Below are 24,677 nucleotides of genomic sequence, written 5' to 3' on the forward strand. Positions count from 1 at the left end.
ACTTTCATTGTTTTGTTTTGCTTGGTTCTCATTTTCCCATAGCTTGTGTTGAGTTACAAGTCTTGGAATCCTTGTAGCAACTTGGGTTGAATTACTAGTCCTAGAAGCCCTAGTTGGACAAACGCTCTGGAAGCCCTTTACAGGTTGAGTTACTAGTCCTGGAAGCCTTAGTTGGACAAACACTCTGGAAGCCCTGTATAAGTTGTGGGTTGAGTTACTAGTTCTGGAAGCCTTGGTTGGACAAACACTCTGGAAGCCCTAGAAGGCTTGGATGGAGACCAATCTGATGATGGTTTTTGGTGATGTCCGACCGTGAGGTGGAATCACTATTTGATGGGTTGAGGTGGGTGGCCTCTGGAAGCCCTGGATGAGTTTTGATTGATGTGTTCTCTAAGATCCCACATTCATATTTGGAATATGGCACGGGGGTGATTGGCTGAAGAGAGACTTGGCTCAGCCAATCTATGGTTGGGTGGAATGTGGTAGTCCCATCTCCAGTTGGTTCATTGCATTTATTAATGAAAAAATTCATTCCCTTGATTTTCATGTGCAAATGTACTGATGTATATATGGATTTTGATGATTAGTATGTTTATTGTATTTCTGTTCCTGTTATTCTTTTTATATGCACATTTACCCTGAAGATTATTACATGATTAACCTTGTATTCCATCCAAGGCCTCTATATCTTCTTCCTTCCATTATATTGTTCTAAAAGTGTTGGTGTTGTTGTTACTTGACAAGCCACATAAACCTTCACTTGGATTATTATTATTCTTTAAATAATTCTCCAATCCTTTTTTCACACACTCACTTTAACATATGATAATTTTTTATCACCAATATTTTTCTTTTGTCAAACAATTTTCCTCTTATTCTCACATATACTTCTCATCAATTAAATATTTTGGTTTTTTCCATTGGTATTTTTGACATATCAACTTCACAACCATATTCCTCATAAGTAAATATTCCCCCATACAATTATCTGATTGATTTCCATTAAAAATTATTAATAGAAAAACTTCAAAGCCTGAAATAGGGCCCTCACCCACTCCGGAAACCCTACATTTCCAACATCCTTCGTTTCCCCTTTTTGTTACTTCACAAGGAAGTGCACCTGTGAGCTCAGTCTTCACCCTACTTCACATCCAGATAATTATCTACCATTCTTACCTTATAAAACAAATGATGAAAAACCTAGAAATGGCTACAAAAACTTTAGTTATAGGGTAGATCATCAAACCGGAGCTCTAGTATAGAAATCCTTACCCATATCATTCATTTTTACTGTGATAAAAAAAATTGACAAAGAAATCATTTTATTTTTCGTAGTACCTGAAGAAGAACAAGACCTACCTGTGAACAAAGTGTGCCCAAGAGTCGATCCACCATTTCTCCACCTGCTTCACCTCATTCATGTGGAATGCATTCCTCCTCAAAAAATTATCAAATACAAAAATCTTATCTCATCTTAAATTTGTTAATAATAATAATAATAATTTTTAATGTAGCCACTTGGCAGCTTCTGAAATAGTGAAATTTTCCAGGCTTCTGGAGGCATTTTTTCTTTGATAGTGGTTGAAAGTGGCATACCTATAGAACCCACCTTAGGATTAAACCCATGTTAATAAAAGTCATCCTTGAAAAAGTTTTCTAGATTTTGGATTTCATATGGTACATTTGTTAATTATCCATTTCCATTGGTAAATCCATCCCATAAAGATCCTTTTATGTATACACGAGTTCCATCAAGGTATCGGATAGGATCTTCAGAATATTCGGGCCATGTATGTGAATTCATTAAATTTGTTCTAATCTCAAGGGACTTGAAAGAAGGATAAAGATGCAAGTCATTCTTTAGAGCTGCATTGACATTATTTGGTGGGCGTTTCTCATTACCTCCAACCAATAGTGCCAAACTTGCATGGTTGCGTAAAATTTCGACTGTGTCCCTTGCACATATAAGAAAACTTATTATGATCTAATGGACTATTTTGGTTTGAAACAAGAATACCACACCCATCAACATCTCCAGTGATACATAACTATTTCCTGACTAACAAGCCATATAGATCTCAATAGTACATAATTTTGTCTGCTCTGTTAAACCCCCACCCCACCAATGAATCTTATTAAAATTCATATCAAAATGGAAATTGATATCTACTTTGTAATGCTTTTATGAAAGGCACAACAAACCATCAGCCACTATCCAGTCCCATCCATGAATGAAAACAGGTTCCCCATTCACTTGGAGTAATCTTCCACAAGTTGTAGGGTCTATGTAACTCTTAATTTTCTTAAATCCAAGTGGATGGCTCCAAGAATCTGACTCTCCATAATCTCTTACATCCATAGTGATATCCACTTTGTATAGTTTGTTTTCCCATTCCATTTGGCCACCATAAAATTTGTATTGATAACTCCTTTGTCTCCATTTTCTCTATCAAACACACCCCATCATCCAGTTCAAGAGCCACCTACACCCTTAGGTGGCATTTTGCAGCTAACAGGTCGACATTGGTAAATTTTTTGTTGTCGTAGACAAGTATACGCTCTTTAAATCATCAAAGAATGATGAAACTATATGTGGATCAGATATTTTCACTAGCATAGAAAATGTAAGTTGGTAGTAGTGTTATCACGCATTTTCTTTGTCTATGCATTGACTCATTTTCATTTTCATATTTAAACCAGTGGTGCGCAAATATGAAAATATTTTATCCTCTAAAAAATATTTTAAAATGTGAAATCAATGGAATATATTAAATATCTATAAAATTGTAATTGAAAATATGCATTATATAGCAATATTTTATATGTACATTAAAAAATATAGAGTCATAAAGGTGGGGAGTTTGGATCTCAAACACATTATAATAGTTAAAATTGGGAATATTTTTTTCTATACTAGATTAGATCCTTCTTAACTCAAGATCTACCAAGTGTTAAAAAGGATCAAATTTCTTGAGGTGCAAACTTTGTTTAGAGTGAAAAGAGATTTGAACCCTCTAGATACTTGGTAAATCCAGAGTTAAAATGGATCTAGGCTAGTTTAATATATATATATATCAAAACCTGGATCCCCAATGATAATTTGACTATTTTACCTCAATTTTATTTTAACTATTTATTTTATTTTATTTTTCTTACAAAATATTTTCCATGCTAAGTTGGAGAGCCTCCTCTCGGCACAACAATCTAGAATTATCTAGTAATGTATAAAGTTTCGAGTAACTTGTTAACAAAAAGAAAATTTACATTCGGGTACTAGATTAAATTTTTTATTTTGTCGTTGATAAGTCATTGTCCTCTCATCCTCTATTCACATGTTGAGGTATGTTATGATAGAGGAACCTCCATGTGTCCAACCCACATTTCTCATAAAGACCTCTTCTGCTTTTGGGCATGATGATGTTCTTTAAGTAATCAAACATATTTTTTTTTTTTTTGTGACTAGGTGAAGCTTAGGCCGGGGCCAACCTTCTTATTCTATTATGAAAGTACTACAAATTTTCAAATGATACCACACCTTTCGGCATGAGGTTTCCTTCAGTTTTTATAGCTGCATCTTCGAATGCCTTCTCATGCTTGTCTTCATTGATCGCTGCATCTTTGAATACATCGACGTTTTCCATAAAATGCAGTATCTATTGGTCATCATTGAAAACACGTAAATTATTAATATTATCAGGGACAAGTGACTTTTAAATAATCTCTATGGAAAAAACATCCCTAAGTAGTGATAACCAAGTGGCAGAATTTTCCAATTCATCCGCAGTTATGTTATGCAGTTTAGGAACAAAAAATAATATTAAAATCTTGGAAATGTGAAACCAAATGCCATAACTCTTGTTGGTAACTTTTGAGATGAGGTGACACACAGTGTATGGTATCACGTACTTTTTGCACAATAATTTATGAGTCACATATTGCTTTGAGAACCATAATGTTGAGGTCGACAACTCTCTGCAAACCCAATATGAGTGCTTCTTATTCTTAAGTGTTGTCCATGCACATGAATTCCAAGCAGCTAAAGATCATATGTTTTCTCTCTCGCATGTCTATTAAAACAAAACCATCTCTAGTGCCCTCCTATGTTTTGGAACAATCAAAATACAAATTCCACATATCATATCTATAAGGGCTACATACTACACTATTACTATAAATATTATTACTACTCATTGTACAACTATGATTTTCACCAGTTGGACAGTGGACTAGGAAGGAGCTTCAAATGTGTATCTGGTGGGACCAGGGATGTTTGAGCAATATAACACTCAATTTCCAAAAATCAGTTTCCAAACACAAGGTCGTGAAAGCCATTGGCTCATTCTCTCCCTTTAAGGGAGTTACCGTGTGATTCATAAATCACTCTGAGTTCACCTAGATCTAGTTGTTTCTGAACTTATATGGAAGCCACAAATGTGACCAGTTTGTTGTGAAGTACCCTTGTAACTTGTTGGACCAGTCCCTACTTAATAATACACCATATGCTTAAGGAATTTCCTTAATTACTATGTTTATACATTGGTGAACTCGATGATCATATGATAAATGAATAAGCACATTTTTGAGTTCAACAATTTCATGGACAAGAGTCTTGTTGAGCTAATTGATTTGTGCATCTGTTTTATCCCATTTTGCATTGATTTTCTTTGCATCAAATAGGGACATCACGTTTTTCGATGCACCAGAATCAACTAAGAAATTGTGTACATTATAATTGAAAATTTCAAATGTTAACAGAAACGAAGGGAAGAGTGTATTTACATCAAATGTTAGAGCATTAAGTACACACTCCAAGGAACTAGAGGACATACGAGATTCAACTCCCTTTTTTGACGAAGAATTGTTATCTGAGACAGACTGTCCAAGTGCATGTAGGAGCATGTCCCACTGGCTCATGATCTTTGTTAGTTCAAACAATGAGATATTCATGTGAACCTTCTTCATTTCATCGACTATGTTGTAATCTAGTGCAACAGAGAATTCTAAGGTGTCTGGCAAAGTTGGCTTGTCCGATACTTCTTGAGTGATGAGCTTACTATTGCTTCTTGTAGAATTACTTTTCACTGTGACTTCATTTCCAGACTTGTTCTGAGTATTCTGCATTAAGTTGACGGGCAGACTAATCTTTCTTAACAAATGTTCCTTTAACTTCTACTTCGTCAACTCTTGTGTAGGAACCGACCCTTGGCTCCTTAAGTTATATCAAGTGGTGTGCTTCTGGGTTGGGTCATTACTCAGTGCTTTTTTTCAGTATTGCTCTTTCCAGCTAGGAGTACGTAACTGAATGTGTTCACCGCATGTCTCGTGCTTAGGGTCTCTTGAGCTATAAATTTTTCTTCCTTTTGTTCTACATGCTCAGTTTTCTCCTTAGTAAGCACTATCTTAATAAAATGCACACCCAAAGCGTTCATGTTATGGTTCTGCTATGGGCATGTTTTCTCTGAATGGTATTTTTGATGAAATGAACAGTATTGATCCATGCCCATACTTTCAATATTCAGCACAACGTTTGAGCTTTGCACAAACTTGGATCACTGATTTTTGTTGGCTTGAGGGGGCTTGGACCCAGGGTTAGAGTTAGCTGCGCTAACCAACAAAACCCTACACTACTGACCCTTTTGGCAACAACCCACTTAGCGCAGGCTATAGTCTCACCCAAGGCAGTATTTGGGGATGCTAGAACCAGGTTTCTGCATCCATAAGGCTATGTGATGTGTTGGTAAGGCATTCTTCAGTTTGAGGCTTCATCTAACTTTTGTGAACCCTTTATCCTCAAACTCCCCAAAATTAAAGAAAAGTTCAATTAAACAGGGTTATGAGCTTCGCCTAAGGGTCTAGTCATGCATAACATAACATGTAACAATAGATCTAGATCTTCGCAGTGTAATTAAGACAATCTTATGGTAGATGGCATTCAACTAAGCATAAATAGAGAAAACACATAAGTATACAGTTTAGGCACATAATTGATTCAAATACTCATTATTATTCCTAATCTCCAATACATATCCTTTTCTGACCCTGTGAACATAGCTATAGGGCCCCGCGCACTTAGTTGCGGACTTACCAAGGTCTCAACGAACACAACAGAACGAACCTTCCCCTTTGCTTGAATACAAAAAAGAACAATTCAAACTCTAAGAATCAATGATAACATTCAACAAGCTTCACCTCTTAATGACTTCCTTTTATAGTGTTTACATTACATTACCATGGTCTGCGAACCATGGGCAGAGCTTAATACAAGTCATCCCTTTACAAAATAAGGGGATTTGACTTGCTTAAAAGCCCCTTTGACTCTTAACAACCTACGCTAGATGAACTCCGCTCCTCAAAATGCAGATACTTTACAATATCTAATCAAAATTTGACTTAAGGTTTAGAAAAACTGAACCCTGGGGGACCCTGTCCCAACAGGCACCCAACACAAAGATGTGACTCATCCCAAGTCACTAAGATAGTATGTCCTTAACGTGTGCTTTGAGGTCATTGACTTCTGACTTCAAGGCTTGAAGTTCTGTTATAAACTACACGGTGGCTTGCCAAACCTCTTCAACCAACTTCCTGTAAGTTGACCCTACGACTCCTAAGCCCATAGTCATGTATGTCTGCTGAAGGGCTTTCAATTTTCTCTTGACATTTTGTGATAGTTGGCTTGATTCGTCGACCCACAGATCCATGCTTACTAAAATGATAGAGGACTTTCAACGCATCTCATCGATTTGAGTCTATATGGTTTTGCCTTCTTGGAGTCTGATGAGCCTCTGCACAAGTGCTAAGGTCCATGCTGTCACCCTGATTTCATCAAAATGCAGTCACTTTTCATGGATGTCAACTTCAATTTTCTATAGATTTGGGTCCTCCTATAGCGAGGCCAACATTTCCAACGTACTCTCGAAATTTTTGCTGGACAAGAATTTCCATATTGGCTTTGATAGCAGCCTCATGTTGCTCTCAAACTTCTGGAGGGGTAATAAGTTCCAGCTTCATCTGAAGCTCTAAAATCTACAATTGCAACTCAAACCGCACCTTTCCCATCTCGACCTTAGATTATTTAACTGTGGCTACGAGCTTTTGTAATTTCATAGCCGAAGCTGCCTTTACTGGAATCTGGAGCTATGGAATCTCATTGCATACCTACGCTATCACTGCTTCCAGCTGCTGACTACACGTAATGACCTCTTCTCGTTCTTTTAGTGCATGCAACTTTTCCTCGAACATTTTTTGGTTGTTACTCTTAACTTTAGTAATAACCAGTAATGTCAGCTATTCCGAGACCCAGAGCTCATCTGATACTCCTTGATGCAGCTCATGCAAGGACTGAATGGGGAGCACCGCAAGGTTAAGGCTCAAGTTCTTCATATGCAATAGGCATGCCCTGTCCTATGAAGTTTCAACGTGCAATGATCCCTCTGGCAAATGCATTATGCGGAGGTCTATGGTAAGCCCTATGGTTGAGGCTGTCTCTTTCACTTTCTTCAGGCTCACGTGACCCGCACTCCCTCGACCCACACTCACTTGTAGAATGCTTGTTTGTACTTGTAATTCCCTAAGGCCCTATTGGGCATTCCTTAATACTCATTGGTATTGATCTTTGATGTGTCTCAAGATCTCTTTCGTTATAGATTTGGAAACATCCCTAATGTCATCAATGTCCCCTTCCATGAGGGCTAGTGTCTCAGCGCTAGTGGACTTGTGTGATTTTTTCTTCTTTCACCCACAACTATCAGTTTGCTTCTGCTGCTTTCTTATAATTAACAAAGACTTGAAGTCCTCTGTGCCCACAAAAGGGTCTGTGCCAACCTCTTCCTCCTCGACAGTTTCTCCGTTGACTATGTGCTCTGTCTTTGTCACAGTGGGTTCGTCCATTTCAATCGTGACCTTCTTGGGATCTGCATTTGTGTCTTTCTTTGGATATTTCTTTTGAGCCTTCATCTCGGTAGTAGTCTTTCTTGTATCAGCTGTTGTCGTCGTGTCGATCAGGGTGTTCCAATTGCTTGACCACTTACTGATAATAGCCAAACAATTTTCTTCTGCTACCAGATATGGTAGCACATTCCAATTTTCCATCAAATCCTTCTTTGCACACACAGACACATATAAATTGTTAGTAAATTATATATTACATAGAAATGGAACACATAAAATATTGCATAAATATAAACACATAAAACACATAAAACAAAAGAGACACATATATACATGGTTCACCCATTTTGGGCTACGTCCACGGAGAAACAGCGAGTCCTTCCTTTTATATTATCTAGCAAACTAAAGAGATACAACATATAGAAGATTCGATGTAATTCCCTCTTCGCTCTCACACAATCTCCTCTCTCTTTCTCGCTCAGAATACAGATCTTCATAGACACAATAGAATTCCTTCATATATAGCGAGGGGTTTCCTTATAGGGGAAAAAACCCTAAATTAAACATAACTTCTACCATCACATCTTTGCCTAATGAATGACCCAGATTGACTACGAAATTACAACATTTTACAAGGAAATTTTACATCTATTTTTAGCTTCGGGGGCAGTTGCCCCCCTGGACCCCCCCTGCAATGTACATTTTACGGGCAACATTTCCGCCACATTACGAACAGGGGTTCAATATGGCAATTCCTATAAATAAAGAAGATAATAAGGCTCCACACCCAACAATCTCCCACTTGGAGATTGATTATAGAAACTCCACCATTGCTTCATTTGCTAGACAATGACTCCACTTTGGACTTGGTTGTTTCTCGTCTTCTTCATCATACTTGAAGACCAATTGAAACTTAGCAGAATCTCAGTTTCTCATTGGTTACAACCTTTGTTAACATATCTGTAGAATTCTGACTAGTGTGTATCTTTTCCAGCTTCAACTGTCCATCTTCCAATGTTGACTATATGAAATGGTACTTGAGCTATATATGTTTAGTCTTGGAATGAAATGAAGAGTTCTTTACAAGATGTATGGCAGTCTAGTTGTTACTATATAACCTGCCCAACTCCTGCTTCTTACCCAATTCATCCAAAAACCTTTGTAACCAAATCATTTCTTTACTAGCCTCTATAGCAACAACATACTCTGCTCCTATTGTTGAGAGTGCAACAGCACTTTGTAGTTTTGAAACCCAACTAACAGTTATTCCACCTACAGTAAACACATACCCTATTGTGCTCCTCCTGTTATCTCTATCACCCATGATATCTGCATCAACATATCCCTATAGAGCAATGTTTGAACCACTAAAGCATAATGCTTGATTTGTGGTACCTCTCAAATACCTGAGAATCCACTTCACCGCCATCCAATGTTCCTTTCCTGGATTGTTCATGTACCTGCTTACAACTCACACTTCATGTGCAATAGCACGCCTTGTGTAGACCATTACATACATTAAGCTTCCAACTGCTGATGCATATGAAACTTTAGACATATAAGCCATTTCTTCCTGAGTCTTGGGACACACCTCCTTACTTAGTTTGAAATGGCTAGCCAAAGGTATACTAACAGGTTTTTCATTATGCATATTAAATCTTTTCAACACCTTTTCTATGTACTCACTTTGAAACAATGTTCATTTTTTATTCTTCCTATCTCTAGTTATTCTCATACTAAGGATTTGTTTAGCAGCACCCAAATCCTTCATTGCAAATGAGTTTGCCAATTTTATTTTGAGCACATTTATTTCCTGCATGTTAGAACCTGGAATAAGCATGTGATCTACATACAATAACAATATAATACAGCTGCTATCATTTTGCCTTTTGCGATAAGCACAATGATCAGAGTGACATCTAATATAACCTTTTTCATACATAAACCTATTAAATTTTAGATACCACTGCCCTAGAGCCTGTTTTAAGCCATACAAACTCTTCTTGAACCTGCACACTAGTTTCTCCTTCCCTTTTACCTCATATCCTTGTGGCTACTGCATATATATCTCTTCCTACAAATCCCCATGGAGAAAGGTTGTCTTTACATCTAACTACTCAAGATGCAAATCTTCGACTACTACTAGACTTAAAATAGTTCTAATTGAAGTCATTTTAAAAACAGGAGAAAATATATCATCAAAGTCTAGACCCTTTTTCTGTGCAAACCCTTTCACCACAAGTCTAGATTTATACCTTTTCTACCTCCATCTTCTTCCTTCAACCTATAAACCTATTTATTCTACAATTTTGTTTTACCTGTAGGCAACCTGACTAAGTCCCAAGTTTGGTTATGTGCTAAGGAGTCCATCTCTTCTTTCATGGCTTTCTCCCACTTCTTCCTGGTTTCTACCTGCACTGCTTCTTCATAACATTCTGGTTCACTAGAATCAGTCAAAAATACATAATATAATGAAGGAGAGTATCATTCAAGGGATCTAGTTACCCTGGTAGATCTTCTAACACCACTTTCAGGTGTTTGAGGTTCTTGTTGTTGTTGTTGTTTTTTTTTTGTTCTAGCTATTTATCATTACGGTTTTCAGGCACCTTCACTTTTTCTATGATCTCATCAAGCACTGTGTACTATCTATTTTATTTCTCCTATTTCTTTTCCTACATCTGATCCTTATATAAAACCTTTTCATTGAATATGACATCTCTACTCCTAATGATTTTGTGTTTTTCGTAATCATAAAAGCGATAACCAAAATATTAACACCATATCTAATAAAGGTACATTTATTTGATTTTTCTTCAAGCTTTGTTATGTTTTCTTTATTAATGTGGACAAATACTTCACAACCAAAAGTCTTTAAAAATGAGTAGTTTAGCTTTTTACCTATCCATGCCTCCTCTAGAATACCACCTGTTAGGTTCCTATAATAATAGGGTTCATAATTTTGAATTGACCATGTATATCTTGTAATATTATACATACTTTTACTTTCTGCAAAACGTTTTCCATATTAAAAAATTAAAAAATGTAAAGAGGGTATGTCCGAAAAGAATAATCAAAGGACAAAAAGAAAAAGAAAAGATCAAAAAAGTGAAAAATATGAACCCCAAACAAAAAATAAAATAGATCATGAAAGTGTGCAAATTCAAGTGCCACTAATTATTACTTTACTATGCAAAATAATGGTTGTGTGCAACTTGTCATAAATGCCACAGCCCATGATAGTCAAATAACTTAATCTTGACTAATTCATGCTTTAAATTTCATGTTTATAGATAGAGAATAAAGATCTAGCCAAACTGTTTGACCTTGGCAGATCACTAGTTAGGTAGACAATAAAAAAGTGCTCATCAGCTTAATCTGAGCTATTGGAAGTTATAAGGTTAGAATTAAATAGTTTGTGTTGGGTTGTGTTATATTCTTTCCATGACTAGCCCACATAGTTAACTGAGGGGTTAGAAGGGGGACTGAGCCCCCCCCTTCATCGCGCTGATTGCGTAGCAGGGGGAGTCACAGGGGGTTTGAGGGGTGCAGGTAACCCCACTTTATAGGGTCTGCGGTAGCGCCATGGAAAATTTTGGTTTTGGACCCTATGTTAGGTTGGGCAGACCTACCTATGGTTGTGTGCATGATTTTCGTACATGGTTTTGGACATGATAGTTTTCGGTCCATGGTTTTGGACACGATGGTTTTCGATCCATGGTATTGGATGACTCGATATGTATAAATATGTATTGTAACATTGAAAGGAATATAATGAAAAATCAAGCTGGTAGTCTCTGTTTTGGGATGTAGGGGAAAATCTTTGCGTATATCTGTTTTATATGTTATGCTCTCGCATTGTTTATTTTCTGTGTTTTATAATTTATATGCAGGTAATTTTTCTATGGGGTTAAAACCTACATTTGGTATCAAAACTGTTTTGTCTCCAATGGGATGCCTTTGTTGCTGAGGGGTTTCGCTCGGACCTGTTGTAGACCCTGTTCAGTGGGAGATCTGTGAGATCGATTCTGGTGGTGAAAGAAGATGGTGAGCAGTGGAAAGATAGAGATCGAGAAATTTAATGGTCAGAGTTTTGAGTTCTGGAAACTCAAGATGGAGGATCTGTTGGTGGATAAAGATCAGTGGATCGCGGTAGATCCAAGTACTAAACCAACGGGAGTTTCTGATGAAGAATGTAAGAAGTTGAATCAAAAGGCAAAGAGAACAATACGATTGTGTGTCTTAGATTCAGTATTGTTGAATGTATCAGGGGAACCTACGGCAAAGGCTTTGTGGGACAAGCTAGGGACTTTGTACCAATCTAAGTCTATAGCAAATAAACTGTTCCTACGGAAAAGGATGTATAACCTAAGGATGAAAGATGGAGACTTAGTGACAGAGCATATGAATGTGTTTAATACTGTGGTAAGTAAGTTATCATCTGTTGATATCAAAATTTCAGATGAAGATAAGTGCATTAGTTTGTTGTGTTCTCTACCAGATTCGTGGGATAGTCTGGTTATTGCAATAGGTAGCAATGCAACTGCCTTGCAGTTTGATGAAATAGTCTCATCCTTACTGACGGAGGAGATGAGACGGAAAAATATGGAGAGCTAGAATGGTGATGCCTTGTCTGTACGAGGATGGTCCTAGAATAAAATAAAAAATAAGTCATCGAGTGGGAGATCTAAATCTAGAGGGAGACCTAAATCTCCAAGAAAACTTGTAAAGGTGGTGTGCTGGTAATGCGGAAAGGAAGGGCACTACAAAAGGGACTGTAAATATAAATCTCCTGACAAGGGAAAGGGATCTGATGATGCTCCTTCTGCAGAGGCGAAAACCACCTCAGATGAAGGTGGGGATGTGCACTTGGCTTCTTCAAGTACACATGTAGATCATGAGGCATGGTTGATTGACTTAGGTGCATCCTTTCATTTCACTCCCCATAGAGAGTGGTTCTGCGAGTATGAGAAATACGATGGTGGTGATGTCTTCTTAGGGGATGATAGGAAGGTTAGAATCATTGGTCGCAGAAAAGTAAATTTGAAGTTGCAAGGTGGAAGGGTTAGAAAAGTTCCGGGTGTTCTACATATTCCTGCATTGGCCAGAAATCTGATCTCTATAAGCAAGTTGGATGATGCAGGTGTAAAAATAGTGTTTGAGAAGGATTGTTACACAAAATATTGTCACCCATGACTATTTGCAGTCAGTATGGGTCTATCATCATTCATACTGTCCTCCTAAGCAAGTCTCAAACCTCAGCTCTTCATGTCAAGCTTTAAAAATGAGAGAAAGACCTTAAAAATCAATAAAGCTCTGGTTCCGCACTTTCTCTCACTATTGCCTACGGTCCCGCACCCCCTGTACATGTTACCTGCAGACCTGCCCACTCTGTCTCTAAAGGAGTGGGTGCGGACCCCTGTGAAAGTAAAAAAGGTGCAAGTTTATTCTTAAAAACTCACTTTGGGTTAATTCTAGATGATTCTAGAAGGAATCTTGACGTGGATGGTTCGCTCCTAGGTGGTTCATGCATCCCAAAAGTGAAGGAGCTAATCCCTTAATGAGAGGAGCTATCCCTTTGAAGGAGGGATTTATCCCTTTGAAGGTGGACCTAGTAACTTCCATCCATTGCACTATAAATTAAGGCATTGGGATGGTTGCTAGAGAGGTTAGAAGCTGAACATTTTTTAGGGTAAATGCTGGTGGAATTGAGACTTCCTACTTAAGCTTGAGAGGAGAGATCACATACGCTTTGGCTTCATTGGGAAGAGAGTGAAACTTGTCAAAGTAGAGGAGACTTCTTGTTGGACCCTGGGAGGATCTTGTACAGCATCAAGGCACAGGTTGTAAAGTTCTTCTTTGATTTGAATTAATACAATCAGATTCATTTTTCTCAACAAATTGTCTTATGTGATTTGTTTCATGAATTCCTTGATCATCATGATAAGTATGCTTTATTATATTGTCTTTTCAGGTGCTATTTAATTTGTGTGCTTGTTTGTGTTTGCAGATTCTCTACAAGGGAGCTCATTTGGATCAACGAAGCAAGGCTTCCACAAACTTGCATTGGACCCAAGGTAGGCCTAAAACACTTGTTTGCCTTTGTTAATAAATTGCATACTTAGAGAAAGATAGGATTTTATTGGCTTGCTTGTCGCTAGATATCATTATATACTAGGGAGGTCGGTCTTGTCCGCAAGAACGACTCATTCCGTGTGACAAAATGGCGACTCCACTGGGGACTTGATTTTTTTATTTGCTTTACTTTGACTTGAGAAACTGTGCTTTTGTTTCTATTTTTGGCTTGTTGTATGTGGAATTGGGTAGATTTAGTAGATATTGGATTATTTTTTGTTTTTCATACTTTTGGGAGAGGACCGCACCCTCTACTTGTAACACAGTGCGGACCTATCCACACTTTTGCTTTACACACAGAGTGGTACCGCACCTGTGTGGACTGCGGGCCTGCGGACCCTTTCAAAATTTTGAAAAACTTAAGATTTTCTCTTAAAGTCAGCTTAGGATTTGTTTAGGTGTTTTTTTCCTCTGCCCAAACCTGCATGTGACTTGTCAAGAACTTTTCTTAGGTTAATTCCATTGGCATTAGGGTTTTAGGTGAAATTCCTAGAAGTTTTGGTTGCCGGGCTTGATTTTCATTTCGATCTTGTAGTAGCTCAGAGCTTAGAAGCCTTAGAATCCTCAGATCACCTTGGTTTTTACTGGCCTTCTTATGAGTCTGATCATTTGCAAAATTTGCCTTTGTTGATGAATCCATCTTGTTTTTTCTCTTTGCGAAACTTCAAAAGGACTTGTGATTAAAAGTTTTGGATTTCATTTTTAGAAAAGAAAACAAAAATTGGTTGTTTTTTGACTGATTTGTGATTCTGGACAAATTAGTCCTTAGTTTGCTTATAGCTAAGTAAAACATCCTTGAAAAGAAATCTTGTAAGCTTTTACTTCAAATAGTTCTTAGAATTTATAGATCTCAAGATTAGATTTTTGCATAGTGTTGAGTGTTTTATAAAAATAAAAAAAATCTCTTTTTGGAAAAAAGTTTGTTTTTGTAGTATTTGAGTGTTTGAAAGAAAAGGGAAAATTTTGTGAGCATAACTAGTTGTCTCGTTTTTTAGTGCATTGGAAAAGACAAAAAGCTCTTCTTTTGATTTGTTTGTTAAGGAAAAGATTTGTTTTTACAAGCATTTGCATTCTCAACTCTTTCCTAGCTAGAAATTCATTGAAGGGAAAAGATTGCTTATCATCTTAAGTGCATTTTTTAGTGATTTCAAGTCGAGTCTTCACACCATAAGTTTCATCTCCACACCTCTTGACTTAAAGAAAAACTAATAAAAATAACGCTTAAAGTAAAATCTATCTAGTAATCTTTTATTTTCTAGGGCTCTATATCACCAACATAGTTTAGGCTAGTATCTTGGAGTAGGGAGTAATCAACTATCCAAGATAGTAAAACAAACAAGTAGTTGTATCTTGCGGTAGGAGATAAAATCCAATTGTTACATCTATGCTCTGGGAAAGCTCCTCTTAAAGGAGAAGCATGAGATCATATCTGTACTAGTGTGGGAATCAATCCTTCCTCATTGGGAACGATAGAAGATATTCATGTATTAAAAACGGTAAACCTTGGATTAACCATTGCCGAGGAGCCTGGGGTCACTTGTTGGTAAACCTTGGATTATGTCAAGGAGCCTTCAAGGGGATTGAGCTTGTTACTCTGCCCTTGCGTGCGTATCAGATCGTAGACTGTTCCCCCAGGTATATTTGTTTCTGTTGGTAACCATAGTGACGATATTCTATAGGATTCTTTCCTAAGGTGACGGTGGAGGGAAGATCCCACTGTACCTAGAGCAGACGTCAGCTAGACTCACTTGGATTTTCTGGGGGGTTCTCTTCACATGAGACGGTTTAGTGGAGAAACTTGTGCCAGTCTATTCATTAAGCAGGTTGCCGGGGTAACTGTTCCAACCGCCATTTTTGTATTGAACTCTGCAACATTGGATTTCATCACCAACTAGTGTTTTCAGTACGGAAAGTTACTGTTTGTGTGTGGTTTGATCTCCTAGATTCTTTAGGCGTGTGATTCAAAATTGTTTGGTTCTTTAGAGGCTTTAGGTGGTTTTCATTGAGATTTTTCTTTGTTTGCATGTGAAGTAGTTAAAATATTTAATCGTGGCTGAATTACCGAGGAATTCCCGTAGACTTTGGGGCCAACCTCCTGAGTTTTCACCTAGCCAGCCTGAAGGGCTACGAGTCCTTGTAACTCCTAGAGACAGTAGAGTTGGGTCACCTGAAGAAGGAGAGTTTTCTTTAGTGGTACATCCTGATTATCAAGCTCTAGTAGCATATTATAATCCACAATCTGTTTCTGTTTCTGAAGTTACTGGCAGTATTTCATCTACTAGTGATTTAGGTGAGGAACCTGAAATATTTGAACCTTGAAACTGAATTTGCTGCTATGCCAACATTGGAATTTGCCTCTCCAACTTCTAGTGGTCCTGGTTCACCCAGGGTAGAAAGAATAATTACCGAAAATCTTCCTTCTGGACTTATAGCTATTGAAGAACTTGCTACTCCGGAAGAAGAAGGTATCCCTATCCCTAAAAATCAACCAGTTATAGAACTTAGGGAGCGTGAATCAATATTTTACAGTCCACATAGGAGCAACGCTTGGTATCTTTCATTGACCAATTTTTTGGAAAACCCGGGGCTAAGTTTTTCACCACCTCGCATTCCTTTTCACCCAACACCTAGGGGTTATTATCCTCCGTTAAATATCTCAAGATAGTCATCCTTCTGTTCCCTCTCGGTATCAGTCACTTACTGGTACTTTTTCGAGAGCGTCTCCTCAACCTATTGAACAAGGGTTATTAACTGGAAATAATGGAACTAAGCCGTTGAGTGTAGAAGATATTCTCATGATGTCAGGGACTATTCCTAATCCTCAACCTCAAGGTGGCTAGTTACCGCCTGGGGGGCAGCCTCAAAGTCCTCAAGTATCGCCTAGGGGGCAACCTCAAGGTACCCAATTTCCGACTGGGGGGCAACCTCAAGGATAGTACATACCTACGGGACAGTATGTTCCTCAAGGTCAACCCCAGACTCAATATGTACCTCAAGGTCAACCCCAGTATCAATATGCACCTCAAGGTCAACCCCAGTATCAGTACGTGCCTCAAGGTTATCAGCCTCAAGGTAAGTACCCAACCCAAGGTTTCCAACCACCTTCTGGTCAATCATTCGTCCAAGGAGCTAGAAATGTACCTTTGAATTATCAACCCTACCCTCAACCTGGTTATGGTCCTCAATATTCTCAACCTGTTATGGGTCCATACCCCAGAATGAACTTAGTGTGGGATCCATCTCAATCTCAACAGATCTTGCAACTGAATGTACAATTGTCATCTCATACTGGACAACCCTTGGTTTCTGGTTCACCCCAGCAACCTGTCCAGTCTACTATTCAAACTTCTGCACCTTCTGTAGTTTCTCAGTCTAGGCCTAGTACGCCTCGTACTCTGCCTCAAATGACTATTGCGACTGCTGCAACATCTATTCAATCTACCCCACCTACTTCTGAAGTATCGACAGCTCCGGTTTCTACTATCCCTGTATCAACTCCTCAGACATCTTTACCTCAGTCTGGATCCACAATTCAGACTTCGGTTCAAATGCCTGTAGGACAACCTAGTCCAAGTACGACTGTCACAAGTCAACCTCAATTTACTTATCAACCGTACCAGGGACAGTACGAATTCGGTCCTGCTGTGCAGCAGCCAGTTTATCAGTATCAACCGTACGCTAGGTATACATATCAACAACCTCAACAACCCCAGTACGATCCAGTTAATCCTAGTTTTCCAGGAGGATATAATATCCCAAATGAAATTCCAATTCCTACTTATCTTGGATATCCTCCTCCTGGGGCTGGTCTCATGACCCAGGGTTTCAGGGACCCTAATAGTCAGTTACTGTTTATTGCAACTTTGGACTTTCCTGACTTGTCGCGCCTTACGAACGATCCAATTAACTATCTTCTGTTTTGGCCGCCAATGCCGAATAAGTTGCCTAGTGATATTCCTAAGTTTGAAGGTAAATCAGGAGAGTACCCGTCGAACCATGTGATGACTTATCACCTCTGGTGTGCGTCTAACTCCATTTCATATGATTCAATCCGTTTAAGGCTTTTCCAGCGTACTCTAATTGGTCTTGCGGCCAAGTGGTACATTGAGTTACCGTGAGCCACTTTTTATAACTTTAGTCAGTTAGCTACTTTGTTTTTAACTCATTTTCAGTTGCTAGTCAGATATGATAATGGCACGGAATTATTAACTTCATTAAAGCAGTCAATGTCCTCTTACATTTCAGATGACATTCATGAATGGAGACGTCGATGGCGTTTAGTGAAAGTTTTTATTCCGGATCAAATCTTAGGTGAATGGTTTGTAAAATCTTTATTACCGAAGATCACTGAGGATGTAGCTAAGGCCAGAGTCATTACTGAAGAGCAAGTAATTGCTCAAGCTCAGTACCTTGACTTAGTTTATACGCAGTCAAGTACGTTACACGAGAAAATCCCCGATCTTCCTAAACAAAATCAAATAACTGCAGCTCCTTCAAGGTCTCATGCTGCTGATGGTATGATTGGTACGGTTAATACCAAAAGTAAGAAGAAATCTTCTAAGAATTCTTCTCCTATCATAACTTTACCAGATTCCCCAACAGGAGATTCTTGCGCGGAAATTTCCACCGATATTCATGTTGTAGAGTCATCTACAGCCAAATCAAAATCCGGTGGTAAGAAGAAATTGAAGAAGAAAAATAAAACAGATAAAAATTCGAAAGAGAAACTAGAAAAAGCGGAATCAACTGATGAGAAACGCAAACCTCGTTATCCTTGTCTCATTTGTGATGAAGAGCATTTTACAAGAGACTGCCCTCATCGTGCAAAGGTTGTGAAAATTGTCAAAGGTTCCCAAACGCCTGCTGTTTTGAAGGATCCTTTTCCTATTCAAGACAGTAAGATGATATGTTCTTCCTCAAATGCCTCTGAAGAACCCATAATGATGATGTCCCATGTCAGGATTGCGACTCGATCACATGATTATGGAAATAAAAGTCCTGTTGATGGTAAAGAAGCAGAATCTTCTCATTCGAACCCATCAACTTCAACTCCCGGTTCCGATCCACTACAGATCGAGAAACATAACCCAGACTTAGTAATCATTCCGCCCGCCAAGGGTATACTTCGAAAGTTAGCTTTCAATCCACATGCGAGAGCAGCTCAGAACTATAACATTGTTGAATATTTGGCTATTTCACCTTCAGCAATGCCAGCTTTGGAAGTGCTACAATCATGTCCAGCACAGCATAAATTGCTATTGTCGGCTATAGGAGCTGTTGACATTCAGGACTCGAACCTTATAATTTTTTATCTATAAAATAGTACACCACGCTTACCTCATCAAATGGCTTTCCAGATCCCAGTGTTAGTAAAAAACAGACCTTGTTATAGGACTGTGATTGATGAGGGAGCCTCAACGTGTATTATGTCGAACAGTGTTGGAGATCGCTTGGTTCTCCTACACTAAATCAATCCCCGATGATTATAAAGGCCTTTGATGGCCGTGGGTTTCATCCTTTTGGCATTCTATATGATTTACCTATAGGGGTTGAAGGAAAAACTGTTAATCTAGATGTGGAGGTGGTTGATGCCCCTCTAGATTACAACCTTCTCTTGGGTCGTAGTTGGTCTTACGCTATGACAGCTGTCGTTTCATCGATCTTTCGGCTTATAAAGTTCCCTCATAATGGAAAGATCGTAACTATAGACCAACTGACTTACTTTTCATCCGACCCAGCCTCTTCTGAAAGTATTCAACATGTCGGCAAAACAACTATCCCGTATAAGGATGTTGGAGTAGGACTAGTTAAAGATTCTGGTTTACTAGGAACTTTTCCTTTTCCTCCTATCAACGCATCGTCTTCTACTACAACCATTCATATGATTTCGTCAGACACTATTGTTTATGATGATCCTTGGATCGTACCTTCTGAATCTGAGATAGACTCATTTGGTGATGTTATGCCTTTGAGTCCATATGAAATTGTGTATCGGGCCGTGCAGTCGTTTTCCGACCTTTCTTCAACCAAAATTGACTTAATGAATGTGGTCCATGAGGAATCACTTTCAACATCAAACTCAGATTCAACAACATTTTCCGAACTTGTTCACACTTATGAGCAAATTCGTGAAATCCTATGTGTCGATGATTTACCATGGGAAGATTTTCATCATAGATCTTCGTTTTTACCTGAGATTGATCGTTTTGAAAATGATTTTTCATCTATTTTTATGACTGAATATGTCAAGGAACCTCAGAATCCAATGAAAAATCCTGATTCAGAGTCAAATTTGGGAAACATTTCTCGAACTATTCCTATTGATATTTCGGTTAAGCCTGGAATTGTTGAAAACATTCATATAGATGCCTCATGTACGGACGATGAAATTCAAACATATAAGGCCCTATTTCAATAATTTTGCGACGTGTTTGCCTGGTCATATGAGGAAATGCTAGGAATTGACCCATCAATTGTTGTTCATGAAATCAAAACTTACCCGAATGCTAAACTCGTCCGGCAACGTTTGCATCAGATCCACCCGCGAAAAGCTGCTGCTATTAAAGTAGAAGTTGAAAAATTACTCAAAGTAGGTTTCATTTATCAAATTCCGTTAACAAATTGGGTATCGAATATTGTTCCTGTTAACAAAAAGCAAGGGACAATAAGAATATGTATTGATTATAGGGATATTAATCGAGCCTGTCCAAAAGACAATTACCCAACTCCCTATATCAATCAAATCATTGATGATTGCGCTGGGAGTGAAATATTCTCCTTCATGGATGGCTTTTCCGGATACAATCAAATCAATATTCTACCTGCTGATCAACCAAAAACGACTTTCATTTGTCCATGGGGGACATTTTCTTATTGCAAATTACCTGTTGGGCTCAAGAACGCCGGGGCAACATTTCAAAGGGCCATGTCTCAAGCATTTCATGACATCAAGCACATTGTGCAACCCTATCTCGATGATTTACCTGCTCATTCATTACATCGAGCTGATCATCTCATCCATTTACGAGTAATCTTTATGAGGTGTAGGCATTATCGAATTAGGTTGAATCCACACAAGTGTGTTTTCTGTATAGAAACGGGTTGGTTACTGGGTTTTGTTGTTTCAAAAGCCGGCATTCGTGTTGATCCCTCGAAGGTTGAAGCTATTGTCAAATTGCCTCCTCCTTCGAGTCTTCACCAACTCCAAAGTTTGCAAGGGAAAGAAAACTTTTTACGTCGATTCATTCCTAACTACGCCGAGATCACAAAGGGTTTTACCCGGTTGTTGAAACAGAATACTCCATTCTTTTGGGATGAGATAGCTGACAAATATTTTGATGCACTAAAACACGCGTTGACCCATGCACCGTTATTGCATCCTCCCAACTACAACTAGGACTACTTCTTGTATCTCGCCGCCTCCCATTCCACCATCGGAATGGTGTTAGCTCAGGAAGATGAATTCAGTACTGAACATGTGATATATTACCTTAGTCAAACTTTAAATCCAACTGAGCTAAAATACTCACATGTGGAGAAATTGGCATTGGCAGCTGTTCAAGCTGTCCAACGTTTTCGTCATTACATTTCACTTCGTAAAACTACAGTAATTTCTGATTGCAACCCTATGATCTATATTTTGACCAAACAATTTCTAGGGGGCAAGTACTCCAAATGGATTGTGATCCTGCAAGAGTTCGACTTGGAATTTGAAAAGTCTAAGTCGAAGAAATCTTTAGTTTTTGCGGAGTTAATGTGTGACTTCCTGCGTGATGACACGGAAACTGTGCTGGAGGAGCCCATTGCGGACGAATACTTGTTTCTAATCAGCACTTTAGATCCATGGTATAGGGATATCATCATTTATCTCCAAACCCAATCCTTTCAGCCAGAAATTTCAAGGTCAGAACGTTGAAAAATATGATTCCAGTCCCAACAATTCAAAATTATTGGAGATACACTTTATCGTCGTGGGGCGGACTCTGTTTTTCGACGTTTTTTAACTCATGAGGAAGCAGAAAGGGTTCTAAATGAATGTCACTCTAGAGCGTGTGGTGGTCATATGTCTGGGTTTGCCACAGCCCAAAAGATATTGTGCGCTGGCTATTTCTGGCCATCTTTGTTTAAATATTGTATTAACGCGGTCCGAAAGAGCCACAACTGCCAAATTTTTGATCGAAATATGCACGCTCCACCTGCTCCTCTCCACCCTATAATTTCCGTCGGTCCTTTTGCGAAATGGGGTATCAATTTTATTACATGTAACCCTCACTCGGCCGGGGGGCATGCGTATATCATCCTTGCGGTAGATTATTTTACCAAGTGGGCCGAGGCAATGCCTACATTTGAGGCAGATGACAAAACTGCTGTGATTTTCATGTTCAATCATATAATTGCTAGGTTTGGTGTTCCACAAGCGATTATCACTGATCATGGGCATAATTTTCGAAACATTATGATGACTGAACTTATAGACCAACTTGGCTTACGTCATGACAGTTCAACTCCATATTATCCATAGGCTAATGGTCTGGTTGAAGCCATCAACAAAGTTCTTTTCATCATGATCTGACAAATCATTGGGATTCATAGGTTGAATTGGCATAACATGCTATTTTCAGTGCTTTGGGCGTATCGAACCTCAGTAAAAACGTCAACTGGTTTCACTCCTTTCCAACTAGTTTATGGTCTGGAAGCTGTGTTACCCATTGAATGTGAAATGCTGTCATTGCAAATGGCCATCGAATTACTTCCAGATACTTCCGAAGAGGAAACCATTTGCTATACTTGGCTCAGCTAGATGAGAATCGACGTGATGTTGCATTAGCGATCGAAACTCATGCCAAACGTATTAAAGCTCAGTATGATCGAAATGTTACCCCTTGAAATTTTTCGAAAGGAGACCTAGTCTTATTGTACATTCAAGAAAATGATAAATTAGGCGCTGGAAAATTCGTATCCATGTGGCACGGTCCTTATGTTGTTAAGCGAAAGCTAGCAAAAGGGGCCTATTAATTGGTAGACTTTGACGGGGTCTCCTTAGGTAAACCTAGAAATGGTCTTTACCTGAAGAGGTATTATGCTTAAATCTGGGTATGGAGATTTTTAGTTAGGTTAGTTTTCTTTCTAGCTGGTGTGTTTTAGATTAAAAAGTGTGCTTAGCTTAGAGAGTGTTTTTCGTTATTATTCCTACTTATCTTGGTTTTACTCTTGATATTGCAGATGTCGACGCCTCTCCAAACATACATTGGTTTTGCTGATGGTGCTTGTCATAATACACGGAACATTTCTTTCGCAGCTTGGGCTATCTATTTTCCCTCTGACGAGTTGGTATCAATGCATGGGGTAAGCCTCGATCAAACAACGAACAACATTGCCGAGTATAGTGCAGTGATCGAGTTATTATCTGAATCTATTACATTTGGGATTCAGAGTTTGATAGTGAGGTTAGATTCTAAACTCGTTGTATTACAGCTTAATAGAGTATATGCCATTAGAAATCCAGTGTTATTGAGATTATTTTTGAGAGTTTGTCTCTTGGAACATGAATTTGACTATATTGAATATCAACATATTCCAAGATATTTAAATACATTAGTAGATGCAATTGCTTCTCGAATGTTTAGTAGACATTTGCAATAATCATACATGTAAATTTAAAAAACATTCCATAACATGTTTTACAAGATAAGCCGGTAATAGTGATATAGTATAACATAGGAGTGTGTCAAATATACATCGTCTTCGATCATAAGTTGAAAAAGACCTTATGATTGGCAAAAATGATAGTAAAACAAGCAAAAAATGTCATATGTGTCTACAACAAGCAATCATCCTATCACTGGTGATGATCTCGATAAGAAACCATTGTACGGGCCACCCTGCAAAGGAACCTCCTAAAAGGTCCTGGGACTCCAATCACTTAGCGCTATAGCCTAAGAGGAATGTCATCTATGCTGGTCTCCGGAATGTCTGCTGTCAAACGCTCTAGATGACTCTCCAATTCGGCCAAGGTCTCTACTGATTCGTCTTGTGGGATTGGTGCTGCTGTAGCTGGTTGTTTCCTCTCATAGGGCCGGAGAGCGGCTGGTCACCGTGGACCTACATCTGCATTTGAAACTTTTACTATCAATTTTGGGACGAGATAAAAAAAAATAAAAAAAAAATTAATTAATTAATTAATTAGAAAATGATGAAAATGATTTTACCTGAATCATCCCATTGCTCTCCTGGTGGAAGAGCCATGTCTGGGTCACCACGAAAATCTACCCCAGCGTAAGGAAAGTCCTGAATAGCAAAAACTTGGTTCTCCAACCAGTGGAAATACTCAGGAGTGAACCGAACGACTTTTGTCCCCTCCTCAAGATGATGGGCCATAACTGCAACCCATCGCATCAGTTTGGGCTCTCGGGGAAGTCCAGCTCCAACAGTGAGATGCTGTGGGACCAACATTGGGAACCTCTCCAGACCAAAGCTCATGACTAAAGCACCATATCCAAAGGTCTTCAGTTGTCCGTTCTTTGCTCTAGTCAGTTGGCCTTTTATATTAGCCAACACAGCATCGCACCAGTTGAAGATAGTGCCTCGAAAGTAGTCTACTGCCATCCGCATTCTGGATCCAATGGCTATATGTAGTGTTACGCTCCTGCAGAGCCTGG

General features: G+C 38.6%; 1 pseudogene; it reads right to left on the reverse strand.

The window, feature by feature from the left end:
- Positions 1-1,483: 1,483 nt before the first annotated feature.
- Positions 1,484-5,121, reverse strand: LOC149146720 (mannosylglycoprotein endo-beta-mannosidase pseudogene; annotated as a pseudogene).
- Positions 5,122-24,677: the final 19,556 nt, after the last annotated feature.

The sequence above is a fragment of the Pinus tabuliformis genome, chromosome X, assembly GCF_031772625.1.
Source record: "Pinus tabuliformis cultivar Carrire ecotype Pingquan chromosome X, CPIR1, whole genome shotgun sequence".
Taxonomy (NCBI): Eukaryota; Viridiplantae; Streptophyta; class Pinopsida; order Pinales; family Pinaceae; genus Pinus; species Pinus tabuliformis.